Source organism: Phyllobates terribilis, unplaced genomic scaffold (genome assembly GCF_046119375.1).
Source record: "Phyllobates terribilis strain yellow unplaced genomic scaffold, ASM4611937v1 Scaffold_3__8_contigs__length_932513732, whole genome shotgun sequence".
NCBI classification, from domain to species: domain Eukaryota; kingdom Metazoa; phylum Chordata; class Amphibia; order Anura; family Dendrobatidae; genus Phyllobates; species Phyllobates terribilis.
The window spans coordinates 58,407,132-58,429,952 of NW_027362763.1; positions in this window are offsets into that span (position 1 = coordinate 58,407,132).

Sequence of the window (22,821 nt, forward strand, 5' to 3'; positions counted from 1 at the left end):
GTCTTTACTCCCACAATCTATCTATTTAAGAGCACAGACCTGCCTGATAAAAGTCGTAGGAAATGCTGTAACCTAGTCCTTAAAAGGACTGCAATCACAACTATTCCCTACTCCCAAGCTATCTGTAGATTTGTGCGAAAATTGGCTTGAAATTAACAAGGTATAGCACACACAGCAACAGCGGTGCCGTCTAACACGCAGCTGCAGCAGTGAGAAAATGGTGGCGACGGGGAAAATGGCTTGGTCTTATAGGGCAAGGACATGTGACATACACTGCCAATCACACATGCCCTTGCTTGTGTGAAAAAAAGCACTTCGCTCCGTGTGTGCGCTGCTGATAGGCTGACAGATTGCACCTCCCCACTGCAAAAGCGGGAAAGAGAAAAAAAAATGGAGATCTTCATTGTTCCTGCAGAGATCCATCCCCTGCCCCTCCCCCCACCCCGCTGTACACTCAAACTGCGTATTAACATTAATTTTCATCATTACTGAGAAAAAATCCAGTTATGATTTTGGTGCACGAACAGTTATCGAACATAACCTCGAACAGCCGAATTTTTCTCAAATTGTTCGTGTTCGCCGACCGGCTTGAACACCGCCCAAAACAGCTCGAATTTGAGATTGGCGAACAGTTCGAGTAGAACAACGCTCATCTCTAATAACTACTATAATACTGCCCCCTATGTACAAGAATATAACTACTATAATACTGCTCCTGTGTACAAGAATATAACTACAATAATACTGCCCCCTATGTATAAGAATATAACTACTATAAAACTGCTCCTATGTACAAGAATATAACTACTATAATACTGCTCCTATGTACAAGAATATAACTACTATAATACTGCTCCTATGTACAAGAATATAACTACTATAATATTGCCCCCTATGTACAAGAATATAACTACTATAATACTGCTCCTATGTATAAGAATATAACTACTCTAATACTGCTCCTATGTACAAGAATATAACTACTATAATACTGCCCCTATGTACAAGAATATAACTACTATAATACTGCTCCTATGTATAAGAATATAACTACTATAAAACTGCTCATATGTACAAGAATATAACTACTATAATACTGCCCCATATGTACAAGAATATAACTACTATAAAACTGCTCCTATATACAAGATTATAACTACTATAATACTGCTCCTATGTACAAGAATATAACTACTATAATACTGCTCCTATGTACAAGAATATAACTACTATAATACTGTCCCCTATGTACAAGAATATAGCTACTATAATACTGCTCCTATGTACAAGAATATAACTACTATAATACTGCTCCTATGTACAAGAATATAACCACTATAATACTGCCCTCTATGTACAAGAATATAACTACTATAATACTGCTCCTATGTACAAGACTATAACTACTATAATATTACACCTACGTACAAGAATATAACTACTATAATACTGCTCCTATATGCAATAATATAACTACTATAATATAATACTGCCCCTATGTGCAAGAATATAACTACTATAATACTGCTCCTATATACAAGAATATAACTACTATAATACTGCCCCCTATGTACAAGAATATAACTACTATAATACTGCTCCTATGTACAAGAATATAACTACTATAATACCTCTCCTATGTACAAGAATATAACTACTATAATACTGCCCCTATGTATAATAATATAACTACTATAATACTGCTCCTATGTACAAGAATATAACTACTATAATACTGCTCCTATGTACAAGAATTTAACTACTATAATACTGCTCCTATGTAAAAGAATATAACTACTATAATATTGCTCCTATGTACAAGAATATAACTGCTATAATATAATACTGCCCCTATTTGCAAGAAGATATCTACTATAATACTGCCCTCTATGTGCAAGAATATATCTACTCTAATACTGCCCCCTATGTACAATAATATAACTACTATAATACTGCTCCTATGTACAAGAATATAACTACTATAATACTGCTCCTATGTACAAGAATATAACTACTATAATACTGCCCCCTATGTACAAGAATATAACTACTATAATACTGCCCCCTATGTACAAGAATATAACTACTATAATACTGCCCCCTATGTACAAGAATATAACTACTATAATACTGCCCCCTATGTACAAGAATATAACTATTATTATACTGCCCCTATGTATAAGAATATAACTACTATAATACTGCCCCTATGTACAAGAATATAACTACTATATTACTGCCCCTATGTACAAGAATATAACTACTATAATACTGCCCCTATGTACAAGAATATAACTACTATAATACTGTCCCTATGTACAATAATATAACTACTATAATACTGCCCCTATGTACAAGAATATACCTACTATAATACTGCTCCTATGTACAAGAATATAATACTATAATACTGCCCCTATGTACAAGAATATAACTACTATAATACTGCCCTTATGTACAAGAATATAACTACTATAATACTGCCCCTGTGTACAAGAATATAACTACTATAATACTGCCCCTATGTACAAGAATATGACTACTATAATACTGCCCCTATGTACAAGAATATAACTACTATAATACTGCCCCTATGTACAAGAATATAGCTACTATAATACTGCCCCTATGTACAAGATTATAACTACTATAATGGTGCTCCTATGTACAAGAATATAGCTACTATAATACTGCCACTATGTACAAGAATATAGCTACTATAATTCTGCCACTATGTACAAGAATATAACTACTATAATACTGTTCCTATGTACAAGAATATAACTACTATAATACTGCCCCTATGTACAAGAATATAACTACTATAATACTGCCCCCTATGTACAAGAATATAACTACTATAATACTGCTCCCTATGTACAAGAATATATCTACTATAATTCTGCCCCTATGTACAAGAATATCACTACTATAATACTGCTCCTATGTACAAGAATATAACTACAATAATACTGCCCCCTATGTACAAGAATATAACTACTATAATACTGCTCCCTATATACAAGAATATAACTACTATAATACTGCTCCTATGTACTAGAATATAACTACTATAATACTGCTCCTATGTACAAGAATATAATACTATAATACTACCGCTATGTACAAGAATATACCTACTATAATACTGCTCCTATGTACAAGAATATAACTACTATAATACTGCCCCCTATGTACAAGAATATAACTACTATAATACTGCCCCTATGTACAAGAATATAACTACTATAATACTGCCCCCTATGTACAAGAATATAACTACAATAATACTGCCCCCTATGTACAAGAATATAACTACTATAATACTGCTCCTATGTACAAAAATATAATACTATAATACTGCCGCTATGTACAAGAATATACCTACTATAATACTGCTCCTATGTACAAGAATATAACTACTATAATACTGCCCCCTATGTACAAGAATATAACTACTATAATACTGCTCGTATGTATAAGAATATAACTACTCTAATACTGCTCCTATGTACAAGAATATAATTACTATAATACTGCCCCCTATGTACAAGAATATAACTACTATAATACTGCCCCCTATGTACAAGAATATAACTACTATAAAACTGCTCCTATGTACAAGAATATAACTACTATAATACTGCCCCATATGTACAAGAATATAACTACTATAAAACTGCTCCTATATACTAGAATATAACTACTATGATACTGCTCCTATGTACAAGAATATAACTACTATAATACTGCTCCTATGTACAAGAATATAACTACTATAATACTGTCCCCTATGTACAAGAATATAGCTACTATAATACTGCTCCTATGTTCAAGAATATAACTACTATAATACTGCTCCTATGTACAAGAATATAACCACTATAATACTGCCCCCTATGTACAAGAATATAACTACTATAATACTGCTCCTATGTACAAGAATATAACTACTATAATACTGCACCTATGTACAAGTATATAACTACTATAATACTGCTCCTATGTGCAATAATATAACTACTATAATATAATACTGCCCCTATGTGCAAGAATATAACTACTATAATACTGCTCCTATATGCAAGAATATAACTACTATAATACTGCCCCTATGTACAAGAATATAACTACTATAATACTGCCCCTATGTACAAGAATATAACTACTATAATACTGCCCCCTATGTACAAGAATATAACTACTATAATACTGCCCCTATGTACAAGAATATAACTACTATAATACTGCCCCTATGTACAAGAATATAACTATTATAATACTGCCCCTATGTATAAGAATATAGCTACTATAATACTGCCCCTATGTACAAGAATATAACTACTATAATACTGCCCCTATGTACAAGAATATAACTACTATAATACTGCCCCTATGTACAAGAATATGACTACTATAATACTGCCCCTATGTACAAGAATATAACTACTATAATACTGCCCCTATGTACAAGAATATAACTACTATAATACTGCTCCTATGTACAAGAATATAATACTATAATACTGCCCCTATGTACAAGAATATAACTACTATAATACTGCCCCCTATGTACAAGAATATAACTACTATAATACTGCTCCCTATGTACAAGAATATATCTACTATAATTCTGCCCCTATGTACAAGAATATAACTACTATAATACTGCTCCTATGTACAAGAATATAACTACTATAATACTGCCCCCTATGTACAAGAATATAACTACTATAATACTGCTCCCTATATACAAGAATATAACTAATATAATACTGCTCCTATGTACAAGAATATAACTACTATAATACTGCTCCTATGTACAAGAATATAATACTATAATACTGCCCCTATGTACAAGAATATAACTACTATAATACTGCCTCTTTGTACAAGAATATAATACTATAATACTGCCTCTATGTACAAGAATATAACTACTATAATACTGCTCCTATGTACAAGAATATAACTACTATAATACTGCCCCTATGTACAAGAATATAACTACTATAATACTGCCCCCTATGTACAAGAATATAACTACTATAATACTGCCCCTATGTACAAGAATATAACTACTATAATACTGCCCCCTATGTACAAGAATATAACTATTATAATACTGCCCCTATGTATAAGACTATAACTACTATAATACTGCCCCTATGTACAAGAATATAACTACTATAATACTGCCCCTATATACAAGAATATAACTACTATAATACTGTCCCTATGTACAAGAATATAACTACTATAATACTGCCCCTATGTACAAGAATATAAGTACTATAATACTGCCCCTATGTATAAGACTATAACTACTATAATACTGCCCCTATGTACAAGAATATAACTACTATAATACTGCCCCTATATACAAGAATATAACTACTATAATACTGTCCCTATGTACAAGAATATAATTACTATAATACTGCCCCTATGTACAAGAATATAAGTACTATAATACTGCCCCTATGTACAAGAATATACCTACTATAATACTGCTCCTATGTACAAGAATATAATACTATAATACTGCCCCCTATGTACAAGAATATAACTACTATAATACTGCCCCTATGTACAAGAATATAACTACTATAATACTGCTCCTATGTACAAGAATATAATACTATAATACTGCCCCCTATGTACAAGAATATAACTACTATAATACTGCCCCTATGTACAAGAATATAACTACTATAATACTGCTCCCTATGTACAAGAATATAACTACTATAATACTGCCCCTATGTACAAGAATATAGCTACTATAATACTGCTCCCTATATTCAAGAATATATCTACTATAATACTGCTCCTATGTACAAGAATATAACTACTATAATACTATAATACTGCCCCTATGTACAAGAATATAACTACTATAATACTGCCTCTATGTACAAGAATATAACTACTATAATACTGCTCCTATGTACAAGAATATAACTACTATAATACTGCCCCTATGTAGAAGAATATAACTACTATAATACTGCCCCTATGTACAAGAATATAGCTACTATAATACTGCCCCTATGTACAAGAATATAACCACTATAATACTGCCCCTATGTACAAGAATATAACTACTATAATACTGTCCCTATGTACAAGAATATAACTACTATAATACTGCCCCTATGTACAAGAATATAAGTACTATAATACTGCCCCTATGTACAAGAATATAACTACTATAATACTGCCCCTATGTACAAGAATATTACTACTATAATACTGCCCCTATGTACAAGAATATAGCTACTATAATACTGCTCCCTATATACAAGAATATAACTACTATAATACTGCTCCTATGTACAAGAATATAACTACTATAATACTGCTCCTATGTACAAGAATATAATACTATAATACTGCCCCTATGTACAAGAATATAACTACTATAATACTGCCTCTTTGTACAAGAATATAATACTATAATACTGCCTCTATGTACAAGAATATAACTACTATAATACTGCTCCTATGTACAAGAATATAACTACTATAATACTGCCCCTATGTACAAGAATATAACTACTATAATACTGCCCCCTATGTACAGGAATATAAGTACTATAATACTGCCCCTATGTACAAGAATATAATACTAGAATACTGCCCCTATGTACAAGAATATAACTACTATAATACTGTCCCCTATGTATAAGAATATAGCTACTATAATACTGCTCCTATGTACAAGAATATAACTACTATAATACTGCTCCTATGTACAAGAATATAACCATTATAATACTGCCCTCTATGTACAAGAATATAACTACTATAACACTGCTCCTATGTACAAGAATATAACTACTATAATATTGCACCTATGTACAAGAATATAACTACTATAATACTGCTCCTATGTGCAATAATATAACTACTATAGTATAATACTGCCCCTATGTGCAAGAATATAACTACTATAATACTGCTCCTATATACAAGAATATAACTACTTAAATACTGCCCCTATGTACAAGAATATAACTACTATAATACTGCTCCTATGTGCAATAATATAACTACTATAATATAATACTGCCCCTATGTGCAAGAATATAACTACTATAATACTGCTCCTATATACAAGAATATAACTAATATAATACTGCCCCCTATGTACAAGAATATAACTACTATAATACTGCTCCTATGTACAAGAATATAACTACTATAATACCTCTCCTATGTACAAGAATATAACTACTATAATATAATACTGCTCCTATGTACAAGAATATAACTACTATAATATAATACTGCTCCTATGTACAAGAATATAACTACTATAATACTGCTCCTATGTACAAGAATATAACTACTATAATACTGCTCCTATGTACAAGAATATAACTGCTATAATATAATACTGCCCCTATTTGCAAGAAGATATCTACTATAATACTGCCCTCTATGTGCAAGAATATATCTACTCTAATACTGCCCCCTATGTACAAGAATATAACTACTATAATACTGCTCCTATGTACAAGAATATAACTACTATAATACTGCTCCTATGTACAAGAATATAACTACTATATTACTGCCCCCTATGTACAAGAATATAACTACTATAATACTGCTCCTATGTACAAGAATATAACTACTATAATACTGCCCCCTATGTACAAGAATATAACTACTATAATACTGCCCCCTATGTACAAGAACATAACTGCTATAATACTGCCCCTATGTACAAGAATATAACTACTATAATACTGCTCCTATGTACAAGACTATAACTACTATAATACTGCTCTTTTGTATAAAAATTTAACTACTATAAAACTGCTCCTATGTACAAGAATATAACTACTATAATACTGTCCCCTATGTACAAGAATATAACTACTATAATACTGCCCCCTATGTACAAGAATATAACTACTATAATACTGCTCCTGTGTACAAGAATATAACTACAATAATACTGCCCCCTATGTATAAGAATATAACTACTATAAAACTGCTCCTATGTACAAGAATATAACTACTATAATACTGCTCCTATGTACAAGAATATAACTACTATAATACTGCTCCTATGTACAAGAATATAACTACTATAATACTGCCCCCTATGTACAAGAATATAACTACTATAATACTGCTCCTATGTATAAGAATATAACTACTCTAATACTGCTCCTATGTACAAGAATATAACTACTATAATACTGCCCCCTATGTACAAGAATATAACTACTATAATACTGCTCCTATGTATAAGAATATAACTACTATAAAACTGCTCATATGTACAAGAATATAACTACTATAATACTGCCCCATATGTACAAGAATATACCTACTATAAAACTGCTCCTATATACAAGATTATAACTACTATAATACTGCTCCTTTGTACAAGAATATAACTACTATAATACTGCTCCTATGTACAAGAATATAACTACTATAATACTGTCCCCTATGTACAAGAATATAGCTACTATAATACTGCTCCTATGTACAAGAATATAACCACTATAATACTGCCCTCTATGTACAAGAATATAACTACTATAATACTGCTCCTATGTACAAGAATATAACTACTATAATATTGCACCTATGTACAAGAATATAACTACTATAATACTGCTCCTATGTGCAATAATATAACTACTATAATATAATACTGCCCCTATGTGCAAGAATATAACTACTATAATACTGCTCCTATATACAAGAATATAACTACTATAATACTGCTCCTATGTACAAGAATATCACTACTATAATACTGCTCCTATGTACAAGAATTTAACTACTATAATACTGCTCTTATGTAAAAGAATATAACTACTATAATATTGCTCCTATGTACAAGAATATAACTGCTATAATATAATACTGCCCCTATTTGCAAGAAGATATCTACTATAATACTGCCCTCTATGTGCAGGAATATATCTACTCTAATACTGCCCCCTATGTACAAGAATATAACTACTATAATACTGCTCCTATGTACAAGAATATAACTACTATAATACTGCTCCTATGTACAAGAATATAACTGCTATAATATAATACTGCCCCTATTTGCAAGAAGATATCTACTATAATACTGCCCTCTATGTGCAAGAATATATCTACTCTAATACTGCCCCCTATGTACAAGAATATAACTACTATAATACTGCTCCTATGTACAAGAATATAACTACTATAATACTGCTCCTATGTACAAGAATATAACTACTATAATACTGCCCCCTATGTACAAGAATATAACTACTATAATACTGCTCCTATGTACAAGAATATAACTACTATAATACTGCCCCCTATGTACAAGAATATAACTACTATAAAACTGCTCCTATGTACAAGAATATAACTACTATAATACTGCTCCTATGTACAAGAATATAACTACTATAATACTGCTCCTATGTACAAGAATATAACTACAATAATACTGCCCTCTATGTACAAGAATATAACTACTATAATACTGCTCCTATGTACAAGAATATAACTACTCTAATACTGCTCCTATGTACAAGAATATAACTACTATAATACTGCCCCCTATGTACAAGAATATAAATACTATAATACTGCTCCTATGTATAAGAATATAACTACTATAAAACTGCTCATATGTACAAGAATATAACTACTATAATACTGCCCCATATGTACAAGAATATATCTACTATAAAACTGCTCCTATATACAAGATTATAACTACTATAATACTGCTCCTATGTACAAGAATATAACTACTATAATACTGCTCCTATGTACAAGAATATAACTACTATAATACTGTCCCCTATGTACAAGAATATAGCTACTATAATACTGCTCCTATGTACAAGAATATAACTACTATAATACTGCTCCTATGTACAAGAATATAACCACTATAATACTGCCCTCTATGTACAAGAATATAACTACTATAATACTGCTCCTATGTACAAGAATATAACTACTATAATATTGCACCTATGTACAAGAATATAACTACTATAATACTGCTCCTATGTGCAATAATATAACTACTATAATATAATACTGCCCCTATGTGCAAGAATATAACTACTATAATACTGCTCCTATATACAAGAATATAACTACTATAATACTGCTCCTATGTACAAGAATATCACTACTATAATACTGCTCCTATGTACAAGAATTTAACTACTATAACACTGCTCCTATGTAAAAGAATATAACTACTATAATATTGCTCCTATGTACAAGAATATAACTGCTATAATATAATACTGCCCCTATTTGCAAGAAGATATCTACTATAATACTGCCCTCTATGTGCAGGAATATATCTACTCTAATACTGCCCCCTATGTACAAGAATATAACTACTATAATACTGCTACTATGTACAAGAATATAACTACTATAATACTGCTCCTATGTACAAGAATATAACTACTATAATACTGCTCCTATGTACAAGAATATAACTACTATAATACTGCCCCCTATGTACAAGAATATAACTACTATAATACTGCTCCTATGTACAAGAATATAACTACTATAATACTGCCCCCTATGTACAAGAATATAACTACTATAATACTGCCCCCTATGTACAAGAACATAACTGCTATAATACTGCCCCTATGTACAAGAATATAACTACTATAATACTGCTCCTATGTACAAGAATATAACTACTATAATACTGCTCTTATGTATAAGAATTTATCTACTATAAAACTGCTCCTATGTACAAGAATATAACTACTATAATACTGTCCCCTATGTACAAGAATATAACTACTATAATACTGTCCCCTATGTATAAGAAGATAACTACTATAATACTGCCCCCTATGTACAAGAATATAACTACTATAATACTGCTCCTGTGTACAAGAATATAACTACAATAATACTGCCCCCTATGTATAAGAATATAACTACTATAAAACTGCTCCTATGTACAAGAATATAACTACTATAATACTGCTCCTATGTACAAGAATATAACTACTATAATACTGCTCCTATGTACAAGAATATAACTACTATAATACTGTCCCCTATGTACAAGAATATAGCTACTATAATACTGCTCCTATGTACAAGAATATATCTACTATAATACTGCTCCTATGTACAAGAATATAACCACTATAATACTGCCCTCTATGTACAAGAATATAACTACTATAATACTGCTACTATGTACAAGACTATAACTACTATAATATTACACCTATGTACAAGAATATAACTACTATAATACTGCTCCTATGTGCAATAATATAACTACTATAATATAATACTGCCCCTATGTGCAAGAATATAACTACTATAATACTGCTCCTATATACAAGAATATAACTACTATAATACTGCCCCCTATGTACAAGAATATAACTACTATAATACTGCTCCTATGTACAAGAATATAACTACTATAATACCTCTCCTATGTACAAGAATATAACTACTATAATACCTCTCCTATGTACAAGAATATAACTACTTTAATACTGCTCCTATGTATAAGAATATAACTACTATAAAACTGCTCATATGTACAAGAATATAACTACTATAATACTGCCCCATATGTACAAGAATATAACTACTATAAAACTGCTCCTATATACAATATTATAACTACTATAATACTGCTCCTATGTACAAGAATATAACTACTAGAATACTGCTCCTATGTACAAGAATATAACTACTATAATACTGTCCCCTATGTACAAGAATATAGCTACTATAATACTGCTCCTATGTACAAGAATATAACTAATATAATACTGCTCCTATGTACAAGAATATAACCACTATAAAACTGCCCTCTATGTACAAGAATATAACTGCTATAATACTGCTCCTATGTACAAGAATATAACTACTATAATATTGCACCTATGTACAAGAATATAACTACTATAATACTGCTCCTATGTGCAATAATATAACTACTATAATATAATACTGCCCCTATGTGCAAGAATATAACTACTATAATACTGCTCCTATATACAAGAATATAACTACTTAAATACTGCACCTATGTACAAGAATATAACTACTATAATACTGCTCCTATGTGCAATAATATAACTACTATAATATAATACTGCCCCTATGTGCAAGAATATAACTACTATAATACTGCTCCTATATACAAGAATATAACTAATATAATACTGCCCCCTATGTACAAGAATATAACTACTATAATACTGCTCCTATGTACAAGAATATAACTACTATAATACCTCTCCTATGTACAAGAATATAACTACTATAATATAATACTGCTCCTATGTACAAGAATATAACTACTATAATACTGCCCTATGTATAATAATATAACTACTATAATACTGCTCCTATGTACAAGAATATAACTACTATAATACTGCTCCTATGTACAAGAATATAAATGCTATAATACTGCCCCCTATGAACAAGAATATAACTACTATAATACTGCCCCCTATGTACAAGAACATAACTGCTATAATACTGCCCCTATGTACAAGAATATAACTACTATAATACTGCTCCTATGTACAAGAATATAACTACTATAATACTGCTCCTATGTACAAGAATATAACTACTATAATACTGCCCCCTATGAACAAGAATATAACTACTATAATACTGCTCCTATGTACAAGAATATAACTACTATAATACTGTCCCCTATGTACAAGAATATAACTACTATAATACTGCCCCCTATGTACAAGAACATAACTGCTATAATACTGCCCCTATGTACAAGAATATAACTACTATAATACTGCTCCTATGTACAAGAATATAACTACTATAATACTGCTCTTATGTATAAGAATTTAACTACTATAAAACTGCTCCTATGTACAAGAAAATAACTACTATAATACTGTCCCCTATGTACAGGAATATAACTACTATAATACTGCCCCCTATGTACAAGAATATAACTACTATAATACTGCTCCTATGTACAATAATATAACTACTATAATATTGCACCTATGTACAAGAATATAACTACTATAATACTGCTCGTATGTATAAGAATATAACTACTCTAATACTGCTCCTATGTACAAGAATATAACTACTATAATACTGCCCCCTATGTACAAGAATATAACTACTATAAAACTGCTCCTATGTACAAGAATATAACTACTATAATACTGCCCCATATGTACAAGAATATAACTACTATAAAACTGCTGCTATATACTAGAATATAACTACTATGATACTGCTCCTATGTACAAGAATATAACTACTATAATACTGCTCCTATGTACAAGAATATAACTACTATAATACTGTCCCCTATGTACAAGAATATAGCTACTATAATACTGCTCCTATGTTCAAGAATATAACTACTATAATACTGCTCCTATGTACAAGAATATAACCACTATAATACTGCCCCCTATGTACAAGAATATAACTACTATAATACTGCTCCTATGTACAAGAATATAACTACTATAATACTGCACCTATGTACAAGTATATAACTACTATAATACTGCTCCTATGTGCAATAATATAACTACTATAATATAATACTGCCCCTATGTGCAAGAATATAACTACTATAATACTGCTCCTATATGCAAGAATATAACTACTATAATACTGCCCCTATGTACAAGAATATAACTACTATAATACTGCCCCTATGTACAAGAATATAACTACTATAATACTGCCCCCTATGTACAAGAATATAACTACTATAATACTGCCCCTATGTACAAGAATATAACTACTATAATACTGCCCCTATGTACAAGAATATAACTATTATAATACTGCCCCTATGTATAAGAATATAGCTACTATAATACTGCCCCTATGTACAAGAATATAACTACTATAATACTGCCCCTATGTACAAGAATATAACTACTATAATACTGCCCCTATGTACAAGAATATGACTACTATAATACTGCCCCTATGTACAAGAATATAACTACTATAATACTGCCCCTATGTACAAGAATATAACTACTATAATACTGCTCCTATGTACAAGAATATAATACTATAATACTGCCCCTATGTACAAGAATATAACTACTATAATACTGCCCCCTATGTACAAGAATATAACTACTATAATACTGCTCCCTATGTACAAGAATATATCTACTATAATTCTGCCCCTATGTACAAGAATATAACTACTATAATACTGCTCCTATGTACAAGAATATAACTACTATAATACTGCCCCCTATGTACAAGAATATAACTACTATAATACTGCTCCCTATATACAAGAATATAACTAATATAATACTGCTCCTATGTACAAGAATATAACTACTATAATACTGCTCCTATGTACAAGAATATAATACTATAATACTGCCCCTATGTACAAGAATATAACTACTATAATACTGCCTCTTTGTACAAGAATATAATACTATAATACTGCCTCTATGTACAAGAATATAACTACTATAATACTGCTCCTATGTACAAGAATATAACTACTATAATACTGCCCCTATGTACAAGAATATAACTACTATAATACTGCCCCCTATGTACAAGAATATAACTACTATAATACTGCCCCTATGTACAAGAATATAACTACTATAATACTGCCCCCTATGTACAAGAATATAACTATTATAATACTGCCCCTATGTATAAGACTATAACTACTATAATACTGCCCCTATGTACAAGAATATAACTACTATAATACTGCCCCTATATACAAGAATATAACTACTATAATACTGTCCCTATGTACAAGAATATAACTACTATAATACTGCCCCTATGTACAAGAATATAAGTACTATAATACTGCCCCTATGTATAAGACTATAACTACTATAATACTGCCCCTATGTACAAGAATATAACTACTATAATACTGCCCCTATATACAAGAATATAACTACTATAATACTGTCCCTATGTACAAGAATATAACTACTATAATACTGCCCCTATGTACAAGAATATAAGTACTATAATACTGCCCCTATGTACAAGAATATACCTACTATAATACTGCTCCTATGTACAAGAATATAATACTATAATACTGCCCCCTATGTACAAGAATATAACTACTATAATACTGCCCCTATGTACAAGAATATAACTACTATAATACTGCTCCTATGTACAAGAATATAATACTATAATACTGCCCCCTATGTACAAGAATATAACTACTATAATACTGCCCCTATGTACAAGAATATAACTACTATAATACTGCTCCCTATGTACAAGAATATAACTACTATAATACTGCCCCTATGTACAAGAATATAGCTACTATAATACTGCTCCCTATATTCAAGAATATATCTACTATAATACTGCTCCTATGTACAAGAATATAACTACTATAATACTATAATACTGCCTCTATGTACAAGAATATAACTACTATAATACTGCTCCTATGTACAAGAATATAACTACTATAATACTGCCCCTATGTAGAAGAATATAACTACTATAATACTGCCCCTATGTACAAGAATATAGCTACTATAATACTGCCCCTATGTACAAGAATATAACCACTATAATACTGCCCCTATGTACAAGAATATAACTACTATAATACTGTCCCTATGTACAAGAATATAACTACTATAATACTGCCCCTATGTACAAGAATATAAGTACTATAATACTGCCCCTATGTACAAGAATATAACTACTATAATACTGCCCCTATGTACAAGAATATTACTACTATAATACTGCCCCTATGTACAAGAATATAGCTACTATAATACTGCTCCCTATATACAAGAATATAACTACTATAATACTGCTCCTATGTACAAGAATATAACTACTATAATACTGCTCCTATGTACAAGAATATAATACTATAATACTGCCCCTATGTACAAGAATATAACTACTATAATACTGCCTCTTTGTACAAGAATATAATACTATAATACTGCCTCTATGTACAAGAATATAACTACTATAATACTGCTCCTATGTACAAGAATATAACTACTATAATACTGCCCCTATGTACAAGAATATAACTACTATAATACTGCCCCCTATGTACAGGAATATAAGTACTATAATACTGCCCCTATGTACAAGAATATAATACTAGAATACTGCCCCTATGTACAAGAATATAACTACTATAATACTGTCCCCTATGTATAAGAATATAGCTACTATAATACTGCTCCTATGTACAAGAATATAACTACTATAATACTGCTCCTATGTACAAGAATATAACCATTATAATACTGCCCTCTATGTACAAGAATATAACTACTATAACACTGCTCCTATGTACAAGAATATAACTACTATAATATTGCACCTATGTACAAGAATATAACTACTATAATACTGCTCCTATGTGCAATAATATAACTACTATAGTATAATACTGCCCCTATGTGCAAGAATATAACTACTATAATACTGCTCCTATATACAAGAATATAACTACTTAAATACTGCCCCTATGTACAAGAATATAACTACTATAATACTGCTCCTATGTGCAATAATATAACTACTATAATATAATACTGCCCCTATGTGCAAGAATATAACTACTATAATACTGCTCCTATATACAAGAATATAACTAATATAATACTGCCCCCTATGTACAAGAATATAACTACTATAATACTGCTCCTATGTACAAGAATATAACTACTATAATACCTCTCCTATGTACAAGAATATAACTACTATAATATAATACTGCTCCTATGTACAAGAATATAACTACTATAATATAATACTGCTCCTATGTACAAGAATATAACTACTATAATACTGCTCCTATGTACAAGAATATAACTACTATAATACTGCTCCTATGTACAAGAATATAACTGCTATAATATAATACTGCCCCTATTTGCAAGAAGATATCTACTATAATACTGCCCTCTATGTGCAAGAATATATCTACTCTAATACTGCCCCCTATGTACAAGAATATAACTACTATAATACTGCTCCTATGTACAAGAATATAACTACTATAATACTGCTCCTATGTACAAGAATATAACTACTATATTACTGCCCCCTATGTACAAGAATATAACTACTATAATACTGCTCCTATGTACAAGAATATAACTACTATAATACTGCCCCCTATGTACAAGAATATAACTACTATAATACTGCCCCCTATGTACAAGAACATAACTGCTATAATACTGCCCCTATGTACAAGAATATAACTACTATAATACTGCTCCTATGTACAAGACTATAACTACTATAATACTGCTCTTTTGTATAAAAATTTAACTACTATAAAACTGCTCCTATGTACAAGAATATAACTACTATAATACTGTCCCCTATGTACAAGAATATAACTACTATAATACTGCCCCCTATGTACAAGAATATAACTACTATAATACTGCTCCTGTGTACAAGAATATAACTACAATAATACTGCCCCCTATGTATAAGAATATAACTACTATAAAACTGCTCCTATGTACAAGAATATAACTACTATAATACTGCTCCTATGTACAAGAATATAACTACTATAATACTGCTCCTATGTACAAGAATATAACTACTATAATACTGCCCCCTATGTACAAGAATATAACTACTATAATACTGCTCCTATGTATAAGAATATAACTACTCTAATACTGCTCCTATGTACAAGAATATAACTACTATAATACTGCCCCCTATGTACAAGAATATAACTACTATAATACTGCTCCTATGTATAAGAATATAACTACTATAAAACTGCTCATATGTACAAGAATATAACTACTATAATACTGCCCCATATGTACAAGAATATATCTACTATAAAACTGCTCCTATATACAAGATTATAACTACTATAATACTGCTCCTTTGTACAAGAATATAACTACTATAATACTGCTCCTATGTACAAGAATATAACTACTATAATACTGTCCCCTATGTACAAGAATATAGCTACTATAATACTGCTCCTATGTACAAGAATATAACCACTATAATACTGCCCTCTATGTACAAGAATATAACTACTATAATACTGCTCCTATGTACAAGAATATAACTACTATAATATTGCACCTATGTACAAGAATATAACTACTATAATACTGCTCCTATGTGCAATAATATAACTACTATAATATAATACTGCCCCTATGTGCAAGAATATAACTACTATAATACTGCCCCTATGTGCAAGAATATAACTACTATAATACTGCTCCTATATACAAGAATATAACTACTATAATACTGCTCCTATGTACAAGAATATCACTACTATAATACTGCTCCTATGTACAAGAATTTAACTACTATAATACTGCTCTTATGTAAAAGAATATAACTACTATAATATTGCTCCTATGTACAAGAATATAACTGCTATAATATAATACTGCCCCTATTTGCAAGAAGATATCTACTATAATACTGCCCTCTATGTGCAGGAATATATCTACTCTAATACTGCCCCCTATGTACAAGAATATAACTACTATAATACTGCTCCTATGTACAAGAATATAACTACTATAATACTGCTCCTATGTACAAGAATATAACTGCTATAATATAATACTGCCCCTATTTGCAAGAAGATATCTACTATAATACTGCCCTCTATGTGCAAGAATATATCTACTCTAATACTGCCCCCTATGTACAAGAATATAACTACTATAATACTGCTCCTATGTACAAGAATATAACTACTATAATACTGCTCCTATGTACAAGAATATAACTACTATAATACTGCCCCCTATGTACAAGAATATAACTACTATAATACTGCTCCTATGTACAAGAATATAACTACTATAATACTGCCCCCTATGTACAAGAATATAACTACTATAAAACTGCTCCTATGTACAAGAATATAACTACTATAATACTGCTCCTATGTACAAGAATATAACTACTATAATACTGCTCCTATGTACAAGAATATAACTACAATAATACTGCCCTCTATGTACAAGAATATAACTACTATAATACTGCTCCTATGTACAAGAATATAACTACTCTAATACTGCTCCTATGTACAAGAATATAACTACTATAATACTGCCCCCTATGTACAAGAATATAAATACTATAATACTGCTCCTATGTATAAGAATATAACTACTATAAAACTGCTCATATGTACAAGAATATAACTACTATAATACTGCCCCATATGTACAAGAATATATCTACTATAAAACTGCTCCTATATACAAGATTATAACTACTATAATACTGCTCCTATGTACAAGAATATAACTACTATAATACTGCTCCTATGTACAAGAATATAACTACTATAATACTGTCCCCTATGTACAAGAATATAGCTACTATAATACTGCTCCTATGTACAAGAATATAACTACTATAATACTGCTCCTATGTACAAGAATATAACCACTATAATACTGCCCTCTATGTACAAGAATATAACTACTATAATACTGCTCCTATGTACAAGAATATAACTACTATAATATTGCACCTATGTACAAGAATATAACTACTATAATACTGCTCCTATGTGCAATAATATAACTACTATAATATAATACTGCCCCTATGTGCAAGAATATAACTACTATAATACTGCTCCTATATACAAGAATATAACTACTATAATACTGCTCCTATGTACAAGAATATCACTACTATAATACTGCTCCTATGTACAAGAATTTAACTACTATAACACTGCTCCTATGTAAAAGAATATAACTACTATAATATTGCTCCTATGTACAAGAATATAACTGCTATAATATAATACTGCCCCTATTTGCAAGAAGATATCTACTATAATACTGCCCTCTATGTGCAGGAATATATCTACTCTAATACTGCCCCCTATGTACAAGAATATAACTACTATAATACTGCTACTATGTACAAGAATATAACTACTATAATACTGCTCCTATGTACAAGAATATAACTACTATAATACTGCTCCTATGTACAAGAATATAACTACTATAATACTGCCCCCTATGTACAAGAATATAACTACTATAATACTGCTCCTATGTATAAGAATATAACTACTATAAAACTGCTCATATGTACAAGAATATAACTACTATAATACTGCCCCATATGTACAAGAATATATCTACTATAAAACTGCTCCTATATACAAGATTATAACTACTATAATACTGCTCCTTTGTACAAGAATATAACTACTATAATACTGCTCCTATGTACAAGAATATAACTACTATAATACTGTCCCCTATGTACAAGAATATAGCTACTATAATACTGCTCCTATGTACAAGAATATAACCACTATAATACTGCCCTCTATGTACAAGAATATAACTACTATAATACTGCTCCTATGTACAAGAATATAACTACTATAATATTGCACCTATGTACAAGAATATAACTACTATAATACTGCTCCTATGTGCAATAATATAACTACTATAATATAATACTGCCCCTATGTGCAAGAATATAACTACTATAATACTGCTCCTATATACAAGAATATAACTACTATAATACTGCTCCTATGTACAAGAATATCACTACTATAATACTGCTCCTATGTACAAGAATTTAACTACTATAATACTGCTCTTATGTAAAAGAATATAACTACTATAATATTGCTCCTATGTACAAGAATATAACTGCTATAATATAATACTGCCCCTATTTGCAAGAAGATATCTACTATAATACTGCCCTCTATGTGCAGGAATATATCTACTCTAATACTGCCCCCTATGTACAAGAATATAACTACTATAATACTGCTCCTATGTACAAGAATATAACTACTATAATACTGCTCCTATGTACAAGAATATAACTGCTATAATATAATACTGCCCCTATTTGCAAGAAGATATCTACTATAATACTGCCCTCTATGTGCAAGAATATATCTACTCTAATACTGCCCCCTATGTACAAGAATATAACTACTATAATACTGCTCCTATGTACAAGAATATAACTACTATAATACTGCTCCTATGTACAAGAATATAACTACTATAATACTGCCCCCTATGTACAAGAATATAACTACTATAATACTGCTCCTATGTACAAGAATATAACTACTATAATACTGCCCCCTATGTACAAGAATATAACTACTATAAAACTGCTCCTATGTACAAGAATATAACTACTATAATACTGCTCCTATGTACAAGAATATAACTACTATAATACTGCTCCTATGTACAAGAATATAACTACAATAATACTGCCCTCTATGTACAAGAATATAACTACTATAATACTGCTCCTATGTACAAGAATATAACTACTCTAATACTGCTCCTATGTACAAGAATATAACTACTATAATACTGCCCCCTATGTACAAGAATATAAATACTATAATACTGCTCCTATGTATAAGAATATAACTACTATAAAACTGCTCATATGTACAAGAATATAACTACTATAATACTGCCCCATATGTACAAGAATATATCTACTATAAAACTGCTCCTATATACAAGATTATAACTACTATAATACTGCTCCTATGTACAAGAATATAACTACTATAATACTGCTCCTATGTACAAGAATATAACTACTATAATACTGTCCCCTATGTACAAGAATATAGCTACTATAATACTGCTCCTATGTACAAGAATATAACTACTATAATACTGCTCCTATGTACAAGAATATAACCACTATAATACTGCCCTCTATGTACAAGAATATAACTACTATAATACTGCTCCTATGTACAAGAATATAACTACTATAATATTGCACCTATGTACAAGAATATAACTACTATAATACTGCTCCTATGTGCAATAATATAACTACTATAATATAATACTGCCCCTATGTGCAAGAATATAACTACTATAATACTGCTCCTATATACAAGAATATAACTACTATAATACTGCTCCTATGTACAAGAATATCACTACTATAATACTGCTCCTATGTACAAGAATTTAACTACTATAACACTGCTCCTATGTAAAAGAATATAACTACTATAATATTGCTCCTATGTACAAGAATATAACTGCTATAATATAATACTGCCCCTATTTGCAAGAAGATATCTACTATAATACTGCCCTCTATGTGCAGGAATATATCTACTCTAATACTGCCCCCTATGTACAAGAATATAACTACTATAATACTGCTACTATGTACAAGAATATAACTACTATAATACTGCTCCTATGTACAAGAATATAACTACTATAATACTGCTCCTATGTACAAGAATATAACTACTATAATACTGCCCCCTATGTACAAGAATATAACTACTATAATACTGCTCCTATGTACAAGAATATAACTACTATAATACTGCCCCCTATGTACAAGAATATAACTACTATAATACTGCCCCCTATGTACAAGAACATAACTGCTATAATACTGCCCCTATGTACAAGAATATAACTACTATAATACTGCTCCTATGTACAAGAATATAACTACTATAATACTGCTCTTATGTATAAGAATTTAACTACTATAAAACTGCTCCTATGTACAAGAATATAACTACTATAATACTGTCCCCTATGTACAAGAATATAACTACTATAATACTGTCCCCTATGTATAAGAAGATAACTACTATAATACTGCCCCCTATGTACAAGAATATAACTACTATAATACTGCTCCTGTGTACAAGAATATAACTACAATAATACTGCCCCCTATGTATAAGAATATAACTACTATAAAACTGCTCCTATGTACAAGAATATA